At 38.0% G+C, this 16,510-nt stretch overlaps 1 protein-coding gene across 1 annotated transcript in view; it reads left to right on the top strand.

The window, feature by feature from the left end:
* The window catches only part of SMYD3 (SET and MYND domain containing 3), a gene marked incomplete at its 3' end in the record, with an annotated part of 420,719 nt that overhangs the window by 380,885 nt on the left and 23,324 nt on the right, over positions 1–16,510 (top strand). The gene's annotated exons all lie outside the window — the stretch shown is intronic.

The following is a 16,510-nucleotide window of genomic DNA, read 5'->3' as shown; positions in this document are numbered from 1 at the left end:
CTAACATATAGTACTGCACCAGCATAAGGCCTTTTATTTTTCAAGGGATTTCCAAATGTGTAGCCAAGTTGGGTAATATTACTGCTACCAATTCAACATCTCAGAATTTTCAGATGAAAAGCAGGTTTACATGCTTGCAGTAAGATAACATCCTGTATGCATACTCAAGCTTTATCTGTTGCTACCCATCTGGATTCAGTTCATCTGTGTATTGTCTTACTGGCATGTTTGCAAAGTGCAGGTGAGCTCTACCAATGCTGGATATTTATCAAGAGATGCTATCAAATTGTGCAAGGTTGCTTATGCCAGTAAAGAGAAAGAAAGAGAGGGAGTGGGGAAATAAAAGGTCTTTTTCATGTAACGAAGCATCAACGTTAAGTTGTGACACAAATAAAAGTATATTGACTTTCACTAAAATTGTTAACTGCGTCCATCGATGAACAACCAACTCCAAATATTGCCGAAGGACATGACTTCTCCCCTCCTGTTTGCAGTGGCAAGGACTGTCACTGTGCCTGATCTTTGCATTTGAAAAACACCAGGGATAGAGCATTTACTGCATCCAGTGACACAAATAAAAACCCACAGGGAATTGTACTCAGACCCTGCTAAGTTAAGCAAAGGAAGAGTGACGACAAATTTTCTGATAAATGAAAAAGACACAGCTGCATAGAAATCAGTGATGGTTTGTGCTTTCTGATTTCACTGAAGGTCTCAGCAACATACAATTCAGCGGCAAAAGGCCTTCACTGTTGGTGATGATGGTGTGGTGTATGTAAGTGGGGGGTCAGTCTGCTTAGGGAGTCAAACGCTAAGTTTTCTTCTATAAACTCGATTTCAAAGGTCAGAACTGGACAAATATTTACCAGGCTGAATGTGGAAGAAAATTTTCTTACGATTTCTCTGATATTCACCCTAAAATGCTATTCCTTCCTTTTTGTGCCCTATATTTAAACACAAGACAGCGTGAGGTTCTTAGCTGCTCTGAACTAATTGAACTTATTTCACATCAGGTAAGGATGTAAAGGATTCTCCACGAAACTCTATCTTTCACCCAGGCATAAATGCAGATACTTATGGTGTATATTCACATTTTGCGTATAGTCATACCAGTTTCTCTTGTTACTGCTTCCTAGCTAGGTAAACTCACAATTAACCTGGATTGCTGATGTCTTTAGCAAGTTGGGTTGTATTTTACTTCCATTTTGTTGCTATTGTTTTTTAGATCTGCCTAATCCCTGTCTTTGCAGTCATTTTATCAAGATCTCTTTGTAATGGCTTCAAGCAAATATATGCATGGTTAAGCCATACAAGTTGCATTCCAGTAAACAGCGCAATCCTTTGGCCATTTCTGCACACTCCTCATGTGGCTCATCCCAAGACTCAAGGGCTACCCTTTGGCAAAACTCTGCTTGCTTTTGGTTAGCTGAGGTTGACAAAAGTGATTTGATTTCCAGTGTCTTTGGCAGTGCTAGTGACAGCAATGGCTTATATAGAGATACCTTCGCCTGTTCCTGAAACAAAGTTAGTGTGTTGTATTCAATACAATAACACTACCACAACTTGTGATTAAGTGCTTAGTGAGTTCCATTTCCTTATAAGAACATGTGTAAGAACCCAAGAATGTATGCCACAAGTGAACTAAGCATTAATCTGTCAGCAGCTTAAGTGTGTTTGGGATAGTGCAATGGAAATATGCAGTATAGTGACACAGTGTTTGTTCTCTGGGAAGCACTCAAGAGCAGATGGAACCTGTAAAATAGACTGATTCATGAAAGTGTGCAGCTTCTATCAGATTTGTTGGATGCTTCGTTGTTTTAACCTAAATAAATACAGGCAACATATGCTTGAATTTTTAGTAAGGTGCCAGTAGCTGCAGGTGGGGAACCCAACATTAATAGGTGCACAGAAATTCATCAGGAAGGGACTTTTACTTAAAAAGGTGTGCTTCTCTCCTAAAATAATGAGATGGGTAAAAAGTACAGTATCATTATGGATATATCCTAAGGAACTGAAAAAAAGATTAAGGCTTCTACAACAACATAAAGAATAAGATCCTGGAGTCTTATTACAGTTCAATGGAAAATTAAGTCCACAGCAGGCATGTCTTAAAATTCTAGTATAAATCAATAGCATCTATAAAAATGAGGGATGGTTGTATGGAAATGACATACAAATCTGTAACATTTAATAGAAAAATGTTAAGCATCCTACAGATCTGTTGAAGCACACTGTAAAACTCTGAAGACAATGGATACATTTGCAAGCTGAATTCCAGTAGGGTATGTCTGTAAGGGAGACAGTACATTTGTGTCCTTAACGGTGACTTTCTGAGCTCCACCACTTGCTAATCTGAAGCAATAATAAACTCCATATCAAGATCTGGAAGACCCTTATATTTGTGCACAGGTTCACAGTCAGTACTTTATGGATTTTGAGTTGTGTGCCATTGTGATAGTGACGATTTAATTTTTGTGTTCCAAAATTTGCACCAAGTTGAACCTTGGGATGGAATTTGCAGACAGTCTCATTGACATTTATGCTGTTGTTTTATACTGAACTAAATCAGGTTAATAACTGAATCAAAAGAAAGACTAGATTTTCAGAATCTTGTGGGGTTTTTTTTCTCTTTTTTGAAAGCAATCAAATCAATGTGTCTCCCAAAATAAAAAAGAGGATGTGGATTTCTAACATCTTGCTTTCTGTGTAGTGCAGAATTTCTGTACCTGTAGCAGAGATCTTGTTTCATCTGGTTGGGAGAAATTTGCCTAGGGTGAGCAGGGTAAGAAATAATATTAAAAATGTGTCTCTAGAAATATAACTCCACTCTTGTGAATTATGTGTGCTGCAGTCTCCTGTTAACTTTAATACTATATTTTGTATGTTCTTCAGGATATAGTGTATAATGTTCTATTGAGCTAGTTTGCATATGCTGTTGGTAGGAGGACACATCCTTAGCATGCTTTTGAAAGGCTCAATAAAGGTCATATCTCTTCAAACCTAACTGGATCTTGACTATGCAAAGTATGGTAAAACCTGTATAGCTGGAAAAAAAAAAAAACACCACAGACCAAACCCCTCCATTTTTCCCATAAATAGTGTATCATGCATATTCTTTCTGCCCAGAGCACAGAAGAGCAGAACTGCAAGGGTCAGGGACATGCTGAAAGAGTGCCATACATTGTCCCAGTAAGTGCTTGGTCTTGCAGCAACTGCTAAGAAATTATAGACATTTTGGTGTCAATGAGGCTTCTATGATTGTGTTGTCTATGCCTTTGCTTGTTAGTGCTACCTAGCAACTTGCATAAAGACAGAGGTGTCAAGCATATGAAGTTCCTACAAATTTGTAGAAAATAAGAGTGCCTATAAAGAGAGAAGTTTAAGCTCACATTCAAATGTATTAATAGGCACCACAATATCAACATAGCAAAAAGCAGGTTTTAATGTCCCAGTGGCAGGGAAAAAGCTTCACACCTATCTTGCTATGGTAGCGTAAAACAACCGTGAGCCACCAGGTGTTTGGTAAATTTTGGTGCTCCCACAACTAGTTGAATTCCATCATTTTGCTGCTCACCTCAGTGATGCAGCTACAGGTTGAATCTAAGCCCTTTCTCACCCCCATTGGGGAAAGAGAGAAAGTTCAAAGAAGGTGACAGACAGCCATGAATAGCCACAAACGTATTTGTTTATTCTGAGGCCCATATTTCTCTCAGAATTGTTGTCACCAGAGCTCAACGTCTGCGTTTTACAGGCATAGTACTCTGTGATATTACATCTCAATGAATGTTTCAGAATAACAGAATTTGCACAGTATAAATGGAAATGTTTACTTTCCTGCATGCTTTTTGTGCTACAGAATTGTTGATTTTCTTTGTTTTAATTATTTTGTTTTAATGTATGAAGCAAAAAAATACTATGGCAAAAATGGAGCGAAAATTTAAAAACCAATGCAAATCTTGAATCCTCTCTGCAACTTCAGTGTTGCTTGAACATTATGTGGAAAAAAAGATCATTGCATAACATAGCAGTTCTTACTACACTGCCTGGATGAAGTTGAGAGGGTTTGTTAAGTCTGCATTCTTTTATATATCAAAGTAAACATAATCTTTGGTTAATGTGTTTGGAAAAAATTCAAAGCCATCAGGTGGAATACTTGGCACTATTGTAGTTATTGGCAAAATTTTCTTGGCTTCATTAGGGCTACAGTTTCATCTGTTGTGCTGGTTGTAGATCAGTCAGTTGTAGATGGCTTGTGCATAGTCATATGGAAGCGTCGCCGGTACCTTCAGAGCTGTCAAGTCTCACACGCTGGGTAGGAAATTTGCTCTTCTGACCTCTTCCTCATACTCCTAACCCCGATCCAGAGGCTGTTGCTTGTCTCTACGTCTGTCTGTCGCATCTGACAGTGAGAGTCCCTGGGAAAATTCAGCTGGAATAATTTACTGCTATATGATTCATTATCTAGGAGCAATGGAACGACAGGTCCTCCTCTCTCACATGCCTGGAAGTTCAGTCACATGCTCATACACTCATCATCCAATGTGTGAATCTTGTGTGTGTGGATCCTGTAGCATGTTTCTCTTCCTCAGTTCTTTATGGGTAAGGACACTTTCATAAATTCAAGACCTGTTTCTCTTTCATGTACATAATTTTTAAATTAGCAAAATTCTCTGGAAGTAAGAGCGCTGCACTTATGACTTGTTCACTGTAGGAGTTTTTGTTATGATATGTTGACAGATGTTTCTAATTCTCCCTGAGTTCAATGAAGCTTCATCTGCTCTTTAATTTTAGTGTAGCCACGTTTTGCAATTTTACTTTATTCTCAATAGTTGAAGATACCTGCTTTTCACAGTCTGATAGAGATTACAAATTACTTTATCATGTAACCCAGACAAAGCAGTGATTTAGAAATCAAAGAAGATTTTGTGAGGCATCAAAAGGATGCTTTTCACTGTATAATGCACCTTCTTCTGCTAAGCAAAAAGGTTTTGGATAGTGCAAATAAAAAACATTATCAAGTCCCTTTTTTTTAATTATCACTCTTTAACTTAACGTCAGTGAAGAAAACTACTGAGTGAGAGTTCAGGGAAATGAAAAGGGAACATATAATTAATAATTATTAAACTGTCTGACTACATTACTTTCCTCTTCATGAAGAGCAGTGTAGGAGTTTGTAATAAATTATGGTCTTTTTTTGAATAGCAGTCCTTAATAAGCTGGTATTTATGTATTTAACATTTCTCAGAAACTTTTTTTACTTAGAAATTATGTGGGGCCAAAAACATCATAACATTGTGTATCCAATTTTGTGACGATTCATACTTGCATGACTGTTGCCCTCTTTACTCTTTTGCAGCTTTTGGTTTTCAGTGACTTCAGTACAGTGACTTCTGATTTCAAAAAATTTTTAAAAAGAAGACAAAGAGAGGTTGGTGGATCACAGGGACTAATGATACTATCTAACTTGAAGTGAGAGAAAAATGAAGTCAGTGTGTAGTGTAAGTGTAAGTCTAAATAGTGAGAATAAATCCAGCCTCTGGCTGATGCTGGCAATGTATTTGGTAGTGGAAGTGTTGGGGATGGCTCATCACAGTCTGAAGGAGCAAGCTTTGATTTATGTACTGCCTTGTTTCTAATAGCTGCCACCATTGTTCCTTCTCTACTGTGAAAATATCTCCAATTTCATACAAGATCTGCCTTCTGTGTCACTGCATGTTGCCCTGTTCCTTCCCTGGCACCAACATATGCATGCCCTATGACCAGGCTATCACTGGCCTTTAACTTTCTGCTGATACAAATCATACCAGTGACCAGGGACAAGGGATATTTATGTAAGATACATCCAGCCCTCTGTGTCTAATAAGACGACTACATTATTTCAGGAAAAAATATTAAGTAGACATTCTTTATAGATTGTTGTCTGGATTATTCTCCTCCTGAAGACAGCGTACTAACAACAGTCACTCAGGAGATTTGTTTTATTTCTTTACATTTAAATGTTTGCCTTTTGTATGCCACAGGTTTCTCTGAAGTGCTATCCATAAATGTATAAGCATATGGAAATGTTGTCTGCAGACATGTGCAATAAGCATATTGGAAACGTGCAGTTTGTGGACTCCTCAAATCACAGGATTTCAGAGCCTAGCTCAGTATGTTCCTTGTAGCCTTTCACTGCTTGTTAATGCACAAGTCCTTCATGGTAGCTGTGAGCAACACCAGGACAACTTCTGTAAGAAAGCTGTAAGAAGCTCTGGACAGTGGCATGTCAGCTCTAAAGGAAAAATACCACCATGCCAACACTCAGCAATCGAGTTGTTCACTGGTCTCCAGAACTAAGGGAGCTATTTTTCCATTAGATTTTTGGCTCTGATTGACTAACTTTTTATGCTGATTGACTGAATGATAGCTCTGCTGCAGTGTTCATGCACTACTTATTACACATCAGAGAATTCACTAGAGAGACAGCATAATGGGTTTTATAGTGCACAAACCAGAGTTTCCCACGAGTGGAGAATTTATACCATTTTTCCTGCATGCGTTCCATCATATATATCTCGAGGCAAGCTCACACTGTGTTCTTTACCTTGGGAAATGTAGTATTGGTATCTCTATCTTCTGTTATCTTGGTTTTTGAGAGTACTAAAACATCTTTGAGACTTCTGCTTCACTGCCAAATTCAGCTATTATTGGCCAATGGATTCAGAAGTTACTAGAGAAGAACTGGCAGACAGATGATAGCTCCATAAATCTTTTATCAGACTAAAAAAGGGATCTTTTTCCCGAGCTGTCACAGAAGAAGATAAAGCCAGGTCAGGGAAGGACAGGCTAACAATAAGATAGAGTATGACCCGGACATCAATCCTTCCCAGCCTTAGTCGGTCTGACTACTGGTGGGTATGAGTGACCTGTTACCAGTTCCCACATAATCTAGACATTATCCAGGAACCAAAGTTCCTGGATAATGGAGGAGTTTTAATGAGGAACTTACTGAAAGCCTATGAAGTAGTTTTAGGGATGCTTATAGGAAGCTTCTTCCAGGCATGAAGGGCAGCTTCAGAGAAAGTATAGCTGGGAAAAATGGAAAGTTTAAACTTTGCGAGGGATGTTTCTCCTGTTAGTGTAACTAAGCAGTGACAATTGAACATCTCAGTCTGTTAGGTACCGTAGCACTGATTAGATAGCTTTAGCTGATCGGTTTACTGATTGCAGTGGAGCATGAACTTCTTTTTGCAAAGACAGTTTTGGCAGCTTTCAAATCTCCAGGACTTATTCTCTTTCCCACCTGACACTGAACTCTCATTTCCCTATCTCACGTACCACCAAACACTATCTTCCTATTTCCCTACATTCCTACCCATCTCAAGACACCTTCCCACCCCTGTCCACTCAGCTACAGGCATGTATTTTCTTTTCCAAATGCCAATCTTTTTCCTCTTAGAAGAAAAGCTACAAGTGACAAGCAGCAGCACAGGATTTCCCTTCCCGCCTCTGTGTTTACCCACAAATACTATCTCCACTCCTACTACCCAGGTGGTGCCCCAGACAATATTCACCTTTAGATGCTTTCCCGACCTTTAAAACTGAAATATTTGATTCCAGGGAGACCCTTGCATAACCCAAAGCAATCCTCAAGGGACCACATCCTGGTGATTACTACATTAGACTATATCACTGTCTTGCATTTTGTAGTTCCCAATAACAATTTTTCAGCAGTTGAACATGTGTCAACCCCACACAACATGACTTAACTCAGCCAGAGGTTACAAGCCACCGTCACTGATACTAGAATTGGGCTCAAACAGAGCAAATTATGGCTAGAGCTGAGAAAGCAACAAATAACAATGAATTTGTTTCCCAAAATTCATTTCTCCTTTGCCTTCAGAACTGCATATTTGCAGTTTTCTCAGATTTATTTTTAGTGGAGTTTTTAAATGAATGTATTTTAGAATATTTTAGAATATTTTACTGAGTGTATTGTGAACCTTTAAAACCAAAAGCTCAGGTTTTATCCCTCAGGTAAAAATACTTGCTTCCATGCTAGCTGAGCATTAAGGCACTTCCAGCCAAGTGTTGGCCTTAAAAAATGGAGATAATTCTTCTGCAGGTTTCTGCACTCACACAAAGCCATCTTGGAATCCTTACTAATGGCTCTAATTATGGGAACCAAGCTTTAACTTTACAAATTCACACATATGACTAGAATATGCATACTATGAATAGTTATTTCAGTAGAATTCAAGTTGTCATTGACTGTGAATCAGGGACCTGATAAATTCAGTTAAAATGCAGCCAAGTATGTTCCACTTCATAGTGAACAGAACATTTTGTGCTGCTTCTAGCACACTTCTGAAATGAAGAGGAAAAAGGAGCAATGTGTATGTTTCTAGATGCTGTTTAGATGGTCAAATACTTTAATTGTTTGCAAAATGATTTTTTTTTTATGACAGAAAGTGAATGCTATCTGTAGAAGATCTTTTTTTTACCTATATGGTCTAGCTTACTGTACGGACTAGTTTACAGATATAGTTTACCTCTCTTCTGTGTTCTCAGCTCTGGTATTTCACACTTTCCGAGTGGTTCCTGACTTACCTGAGCTACCTAAAATACTCCATCTAAGCAATTCATGCTGAAACAAAGACAAGAAATAGTAATATGATGTGTTTGTGCTGGATCCAGCGGTGTCACTAGCAACAGTGACCAAAGTAAAAATCCAGCTGTTCAAAATTTCTTAATTAACTTGTAGGTGAAGTCAGGGCAGTAAATGAGCCTCCTCTTGAGGCTGCAAAACCTGGCATTAGACCTCAGAGACTTGTGTTGATACACCGGTTGCACCCATCACCATGCAAGATTGCTGACATGGGTATATTTTGTTAGCATATCTGCCTAAGAAGAGTGAACTGGCGACATGCAAGGGTATTCACGACCCTGTGAAGGAGAGTTGACGATGGCCTCTGTCTGCTCAGTAAAGAAGGTAGGGGGATGTAGAAAATGTTCCAGGAAGGAGCATGATACATTTTCATTCTGGGGTTTGAAGATCTGTGAACATTTGGTGTTAGAGGCAGTATGGATCTTCTAGGATCCCTTGGTTGAAGTTCTTCTTTTTCTCTTTGTCTCAGTGGCTAACCTCAGGGAGATGTTCTGGATCAGGTTCCTTCCTCTCCCAGATTATTCTTACACTCCTTACTGCTTCTTTGACTGTGACATGTTTATCTTCGTTTCTTTGACTCCGCTCTCTGTTCCTTGGTGAAGAATGAGTTGGGATGCGTGGGTGTGTGCATTTCTGTAATTTCTTCTCCTTTATCCCCCATTACCTCAGCAACTTGAGTACAAATGTGTGTCATTTTACTCCTTTACTGCACCAGAAAGGGACAGAAAACCAGTCCTCTTTCCAGTAGCTCCTGTGGAAAAAGGATGAAGACCCTATAACCTGACTTCTGTTTTCTCCAAGGAAGAGGTTGTTCCTGTCTCACAAAGTCCTCATTTCATAAACTGTCATTTCGCCAACCAAGGTAGCAGAGGATCTTTTCCATCTTCCAAGAAGAGTGAGGGGAGCCACTTCCTCTGCTCAGGCAGTGCAGGAATGAGGAAAATAATCAGCTCACTAGAGCTTGGCTGCTCCATTCCAAATGGACAGATAAGCACCCTGGCACCTGGTTAGAGGGAAGTGAAACTGTGAGGACATTGTCCAAACCTCATTAATTTCGGTGGGCTTTGGATGTGGTTGTCAGAAGGTGGACTTTCGCTATGGCCCAAGTATTCCCCACCCCAAGCATCTGCAGATTGTCATAAAATAGAAGAGCAGTTTCCAGAAAGAATTTTTTTTAAGAGTTAGTTTACCTTTGTTACCGTGCTCCAGCATTGCCTTCTCCCAGTTCATCTGCTGTTTTGACAAAAAGAACAAAAAAAAAAAAAAAGCTGAATGTAGAAAGGGATTTCATGTACCATAGCTGCTTAGTCTGTTAAATCAAATTTTGACCTAAAATGAGATCCCTGTAGATTGTATGTAATTTTCCCCTTTACTTATATTTAAATGGACCATCAGCTCGCATGGAACTACGCTCCCTGGTTACCATTTACGTTACTGTTCAAACTTACCATGTGGATGGTGCAACAAACGCTCCCACAGTGTTGCTGTTGCGTCGCAGCTATTGTGTGTGCCTGTGCTTCAGTGGACAACGGAGGGTTAAAAGCATTCCCTTGCAGTACGTGCTTTCTTATGAGTTTTCTGAGTTTTTTATAAAGCTATTTTCTTTTCACTCCTTTCATCTATTTGTTGTGTATGCCCACATGACCTCCTGAAAATACAAACAGAGTCTTTTATTTGCAGAGCCCATTATCAGCCTTGTCTTTAGCCTCATGATAAAGGTCAAGTAGATTAGTTAGGGAGGCTCTTGCCTTTCTAAATTCACGTTGGTTATCTCCTTTTAGATAATTACTATTCATGTACTTCTCTAATGTGCCCCAGGGTATAGTTTCCATTCCTTGAATACTGCAAGGTTAAATTCATCTACTTTTACACATTTCACTGGGTTTCAGCTCTGCTAACTGATTTAATACCAGTGTTTTTGTGATTAGTCATCCTGGACAGGGGAAATAGAGCAAGCGCTCAGGAAGAATATTGTTCTTCAATGCAAATCCTCTAAGAAACACTTGTGCTACACCAGCTAACATTTCTGACTTTTCATGTAACTGTTCTTCAGCTATCCATGCTCTAATCTCTTCCTTCAATGCTGTATTGCCTATGCAAATTCATGCTGTTTATGGAAAACTTGTGGGAATAAAGGAGCACAACAGTAAGAAAGTGATGACTAATATTAACCTCCCTGTAACCTCTAGTCAGACTTCGAAATGCCACTGAAACGTCAAGGCTTTCCAGGTTCTTATTTTAAAAAATAACATTCTGATATTAAGCAGCCCACATTTCACATGTGAGGGGGGAAAAAAAAAAGATATCATAATAGATTTCTTTTATTTTTTGCTCTGTCTTCATGATAATAATTGCAGGAGAAACTTGAGCACTTTCAACATATATAAACATGCAAGACATGACCTTTAAAGGTCCCTTCCAACACAAACTGTTCTATGATTCTAAGATGCAGCTCAAAATTACTTGCTTCCAGTGAATGTTCCTTATCTACTGATTTGCCAAGTTGGATAACTGTGCTTTAATAGGTGCTTTATCCATAGTTAAGCATGTGCTTTTTTCCTGGTTTTCATTATCACTCTTAATCACAACAGGACATTTAAAATGCTACATAGAATAATAAGACATAAGAAATATGGAGAAAATACAGTGTTCCTTTCAAGATCTTTACTCTCCTCCATAATTTGCTAATGAAAATACCTGGTTCTGCCCCATTGACACTTTCAGCATAATATTGATTCCTGATGTCATAACAAAGTGGGAGCATTTTGTTTTCAGTCTTGACAGTACTGTATCTTTAGAGGCCAAATGCTTTCTTGTGTGATGTATCTTTTCAGCAAAGCAGCAGTGAGGATTTGTCACAGTAAGCAGCACTGGTTCTCCAAATAATTCATATCACTATTTAACTCCTCCCTTAAAAAATAGAAATCGTAGTAGTAGTAGTACTAGTAGTAGTAGTAGTAGTAATAGTAATAATAATAATGATGATGATGATGATGATGATGTCTACATTACTGTGCCTGATACAGATTTACCAAAGATAACATCTTCTCATCCCCAGAGGGATATTTACATTTGTAACTAATGTTCATTTGTAGCTAATGCATGTGTCCTGTGGTCAGACAAATCTATTATGGTAAGGAGCATAAAGCTGCACATATACATTTTCCTTCCATCCTCCTTCTGTGAGCATGGATAGACAAATAATTTCTCCCTATTACACACTTCCTGTTCTTGCTAATTCCCCAACGGTATGTAGTGAATACAATAGTATGTATTGAATTAAATAATTCGGCCATGCTCTTATACTTAGGAAGCCCTCCTGTGCTTGAGGTCAGCTTGAACAAAAGACACTGAAGCCAAAATGAAGACGTACTGGTTTGCCTGTTTCCCCGTAACTCTAAACAGAAACCCTTTTTTAATGTAAGTTTGTTTTCAGTTATGAGAATATTTAAGCACTACAGAGACTTTGTCAACATATTGTCATTTCGTCTGCTGTTCAGTTGCCTCCTCATGTGGGGTGTAACATAAAAGCCAGGCTAGACTGCGCTGTATCCAGCCTAACATTTTTCATTGGCTATACAGCCGTTTAATAAAATCCTTCAAAATGCTGGTATGTTTTTATTCATAAGGGTTTCTCTATTTATGCAATTTTCTGTGCTATTCCTGAATGATTACAACATCTCTGTAGAAGGAAATGAGGTAAATATTGCAATATACAAAATATTTTTCAAGTGCTAAAGCTCTGACCTTATAAAACAAAGAAGCAACCTTGAGTCAGCCAGCCAAGAGCTTTTTATCAGTTTAATGTAGCAGAACTCGACTGAAGGGGCAAATTTTTGCATTACCTTGCCACTGATGTGAATGCTGCAGCTGAGTTTCTGTATCCGTATTCATTATTGCTAGTGTTCCTCCTGGATTATGACTGATTCAGAAGAATTTGAATCTTCATTTTGAATTTTTTACTCTTTTTTTTTTTTTAATTTTTGTAGAAGCAGACAGAAAGAATACTCAAGGCATCCATTATTTCTTTCCACAATTTACTGGAAGTGACAGAAGCTATTAAAAAATGAAGGCATACATATCTCATGCTATTCAGCTGGCTGGTAATTAAAGTGCAATTAAATTTTTCATGGTGTAGATTGTGTCTGTTTTCCAAAGAAATTAGAAAGTGTGGCCCTTTGAGAATTGTGCTTTTAGTCTCTAGACATTTACTGCTACAGCATTTATTGAATGTGAACATTGATCAACTTTGCACATCCAACATACTTACAGGAGGAGGTTTGCAGTTAGGTGGCTTCTCTTTTTAGAAGCATGTTGTTCCTATAGAAATGCATTGTCATGAAGCTTCCCATATGTGTTAAACATTAGTAAATCACAAGCAAAATCAATTATTCTGTATCCCCATTTCAATTTGGAGAATCAAAGTGTGGCACAAATTGCCCCACAGTTAGGAGTCTGAGTCAACACGACAGAAAACTGAGCTTATAAGGTGATCTTGAATCACTAATGCTGGGGAATATTCAGCAGAGTGAGTTAGGTATTCTGAATTTCCTTCTCAAGGAGCCCTTGACTCTGCACTGCCTACGCTGGGAACCTGGGAAGATTAAGCTTCCCATCCAGGCATCTAAAGTTAGATGCCTGTGAGCTGACAGCATGAATGTACTGTTGGGATAAATCCTACTCATTTTCTGAAGTCACGTTCAAATATAGTAGCAGAACTGATTATTTGTTAACTATTTAGAACCAACTGCAGGTAGCTCTGGAAGGGATTTAGACATGTGCATAAGGCCCACAGAAGTCAGCTAAGCAGATGCCTAATCACTTACTTTAAATGCTTTCCTGAATAGAGACGGAATTAGTGCTCAAATGCTTAGAAGGTGCAGTGCAATGTACAGTACAAAGTCATCAAATGACCTCAGAGCACAGACTGAAGGATAGGTGGACAGAATGCTTTCCCAGTGGCAGACGTTACTAGAGGATTCCTAGGGCGGGAAAAGGTTCATATTCTGCTTTTTTCAGGAACAGCAGAATAGGTAATTTCCTAAGAGGGATTTAAATGAGGCAATGGTGATATTTTGGCAATTTGGCATGAAAGGAAATATAAGGAGATACAGAGAAAAATGCCCAGAAATGAAATTGGGAAAAAAAAAAATTCTCAAATCTGGTATCATTAATAGATCAGATAGGATCTGATAGGAGAAAGTCCAGCAGAATGCAAAGCCTGAATTCTATAGTGCTTTCAGTGCAAATTCCCCACCTGAAGTATTTATCGCTTTCCTCCAGGAATTCTGAAGAAAATTATTCCACTAGATTTTCCTTTATTTCATAATTTAGCATGGATCCAAGTAATTGAATACTTGTCAAAATGTTTCATGTCTCAAATTAAAAAAAAAAAAACTTTTCTGTTGTATTCTGGGGATAAATAGAGGTCCCAGATTTCAGGATTCTACCTTCCTTAGAAATGACAACTAATGTAGAAATGTAAAGGAATGGAGAAACCTGTAATTACTAAGAATCCACAAATCCTAAATAATTGCTCATCAGGAATCAAATTCCAGCTCCTTATAGAATGCATTTAATCATGCATTTGAAGAATTATATTTATGTGAACAAAACAGGTAATCGAAGGCTTGTGTATCTTGGGAGTTTAGTACAGTATTTGTCCTGCCCTGCATTTCCTGACATAGAAATGAATTTTATTGAGTTCCACTAAAACCTCTTCCTTTACAGAGAGCAAGAGAAAGAGACGATCTTTTTCTTTAGAGACTACCATCCATCTTCCTCTTTAGGGCAGCTTAAATGAGAAAATTTAATACTGTGACTGCAGTTGCTTGCACTTGCTTTGTGCATGTAACCACTTTGTTTTGCTATGAGAAAGGGAAGAGTGACAAATACAACTGAGGTGACAACGTCTGAGAATTTCGATTTGGATTTGTTAACAACCTCCTTAATGTTCAGATTTCAGCTATCTTGACAGGTATATTCATAGAGGATGAAATTCACATGCAGACAGAAGCCCCAGGCTTATGCACCACATAAATCCTGTCTAAGCCGTTAAAATGTGCTTTAAGTGGGCCTAATTGATGTACAGGACCTGTACTGGCCCTTATAGACATGGGAGAATTGCTCCCAGTTTTTAGGCTTGCAATAATTAACTATTGTACTTTGCTTTAAAAATCTTTTATTCTTTTTGATCTGCTTCCATTTTTCCTAATGAACAGCTTTCATGCTGCCTTCTGTTTAAACACAAGCAGAGTGGAATATTTTGATATATATATTAGAAACAAGCACAAATGAAATGCAAATTGGAAAGGTCAGCATTCACTAAAAATTCAAATCGGATATTTGGATCTGATTAGACACTGTGATCTGTGCAGTATGCACTTGGGGATTGTGCAGAAAAACCACTAAACGTGATTATGGGAAAGCACACATTTTGTAAAGGGCAAAATTCATCATATCCCTTAACAAGTCTTAAGACATAGATGGAGACTAGAATTACTATAGCAGCTGATTAGGTCTTTGTTGGTAGTTTAGTATTTGCTAGTACATTAAGCACAATATGCCATTTTTTATTAATACTTAATAATTTATATTTATTGTACCATCAATTTTGGATCAAAATGTAGCACAACCAGCTTATTAACCTAATAATGCAAAATATATTCTTGTATCTAGTTTGCACCTTGCCCCGTTTTGTCTAGTATCTGAAAGGACAAATCTTTTTTTTCTCCACATTAACCAATTTTCTAGCTACCTCCTGTCCACTTAGAGCAAGTCGTATAGAAAACATGAAATTTTATTCTGAAGAGAGGAGAGTTACACTATCTTCGTCATAGGATTTTATCTTTACATACATTTTGGACCAATGTTCTGAAGGAACATGGGCTTTTAGTTTTTTAAACATACCATTTTTATTTGACCAATGCTTCTGCCTCAAGGGTAAATAACCCAAATAGATTTTAAAGTGCTTTAATTAATCTTTTCAAATACCTCTGTTTTTCTCAGTTTAATGCAGTATGTCCCGACTTACTTTGGAAATGAATCAAGCTAAGTATGAAATAACTCTGCGTTAGTTTTCAATGACTGCATCTACAATGTGGCTGAAGTGTTTACTTTAACATTAACATTATTCAAATTAACCTTGAAAATGTATAGGTAGACAAGCTGTCTAACTCTGGTATTACGTGGAAGAATTATGTCTGCCCAAGAATTGCAGTTATTTCCAAACTCTTCCTGAAAATCAGTGTGCTTGCCCACATATTATAAAAGCTGAAAATTTGAAACTGTAATTCGAAAAGTGTTTCATGTTGCAGTCATAATTTCTAATCAAGTCAGCTTGGGGTTTTTTGGGATCATCCCACATACACTGGCAAGTATAGAACTGAGGTTTGACCAAACACCTTCTCTTTAAAGTATGTGTAAACTGTCTTTAATCTATTTTGAGTTGTTGACCTTGAGAGATTTGTTGGAGTTCATGGAGTTTTAAATCAAGTGTTAAAATTAAATATGATACAGTAATACACATACAGTGAGGTAATCAATAGCAATGTTGTGGGATGGTTGCTGGGTGGCAAAGATACACTGGGTAAGCTGCTCTACAGGTATTAAATGCCCAAATTGCCATCAGTTTGCTCACTGCTCTGATTTATGGGATTCTATTCTATTCTATTCTATTCTTCATGTAAATGGTCATTTGCTGCTTTTGAAAATAAAGATTTTGTTTGTGGAGCCATGCTACAAAAGCACTGACAGTGAGAGTATGTGATGGAAGTCATTCAGTACAGTGATCTGAACAGACTGGAGAGTTGGGCAGAGGGGAACCTCATGAAATTTAACAAGGACAAGTGTAGAGTTCTGCAC

This window comes from Phaethon aethereus, assembly GCF_964289735.1.
Source record: "Phaethon aethereus genome assembly, chromosome: 3".
Taxonomy (NCBI): Eukaryota; Metazoa; Chordata; class Aves; order Phaethontiformes; family Phaethontidae; genus Phaethon; species Phaethon aethereus.
The sequence above is the reverse complement of the archived record's forward strand: the minus strand, read 5'-3'. Positions and strand labels throughout refer to the sequence as shown.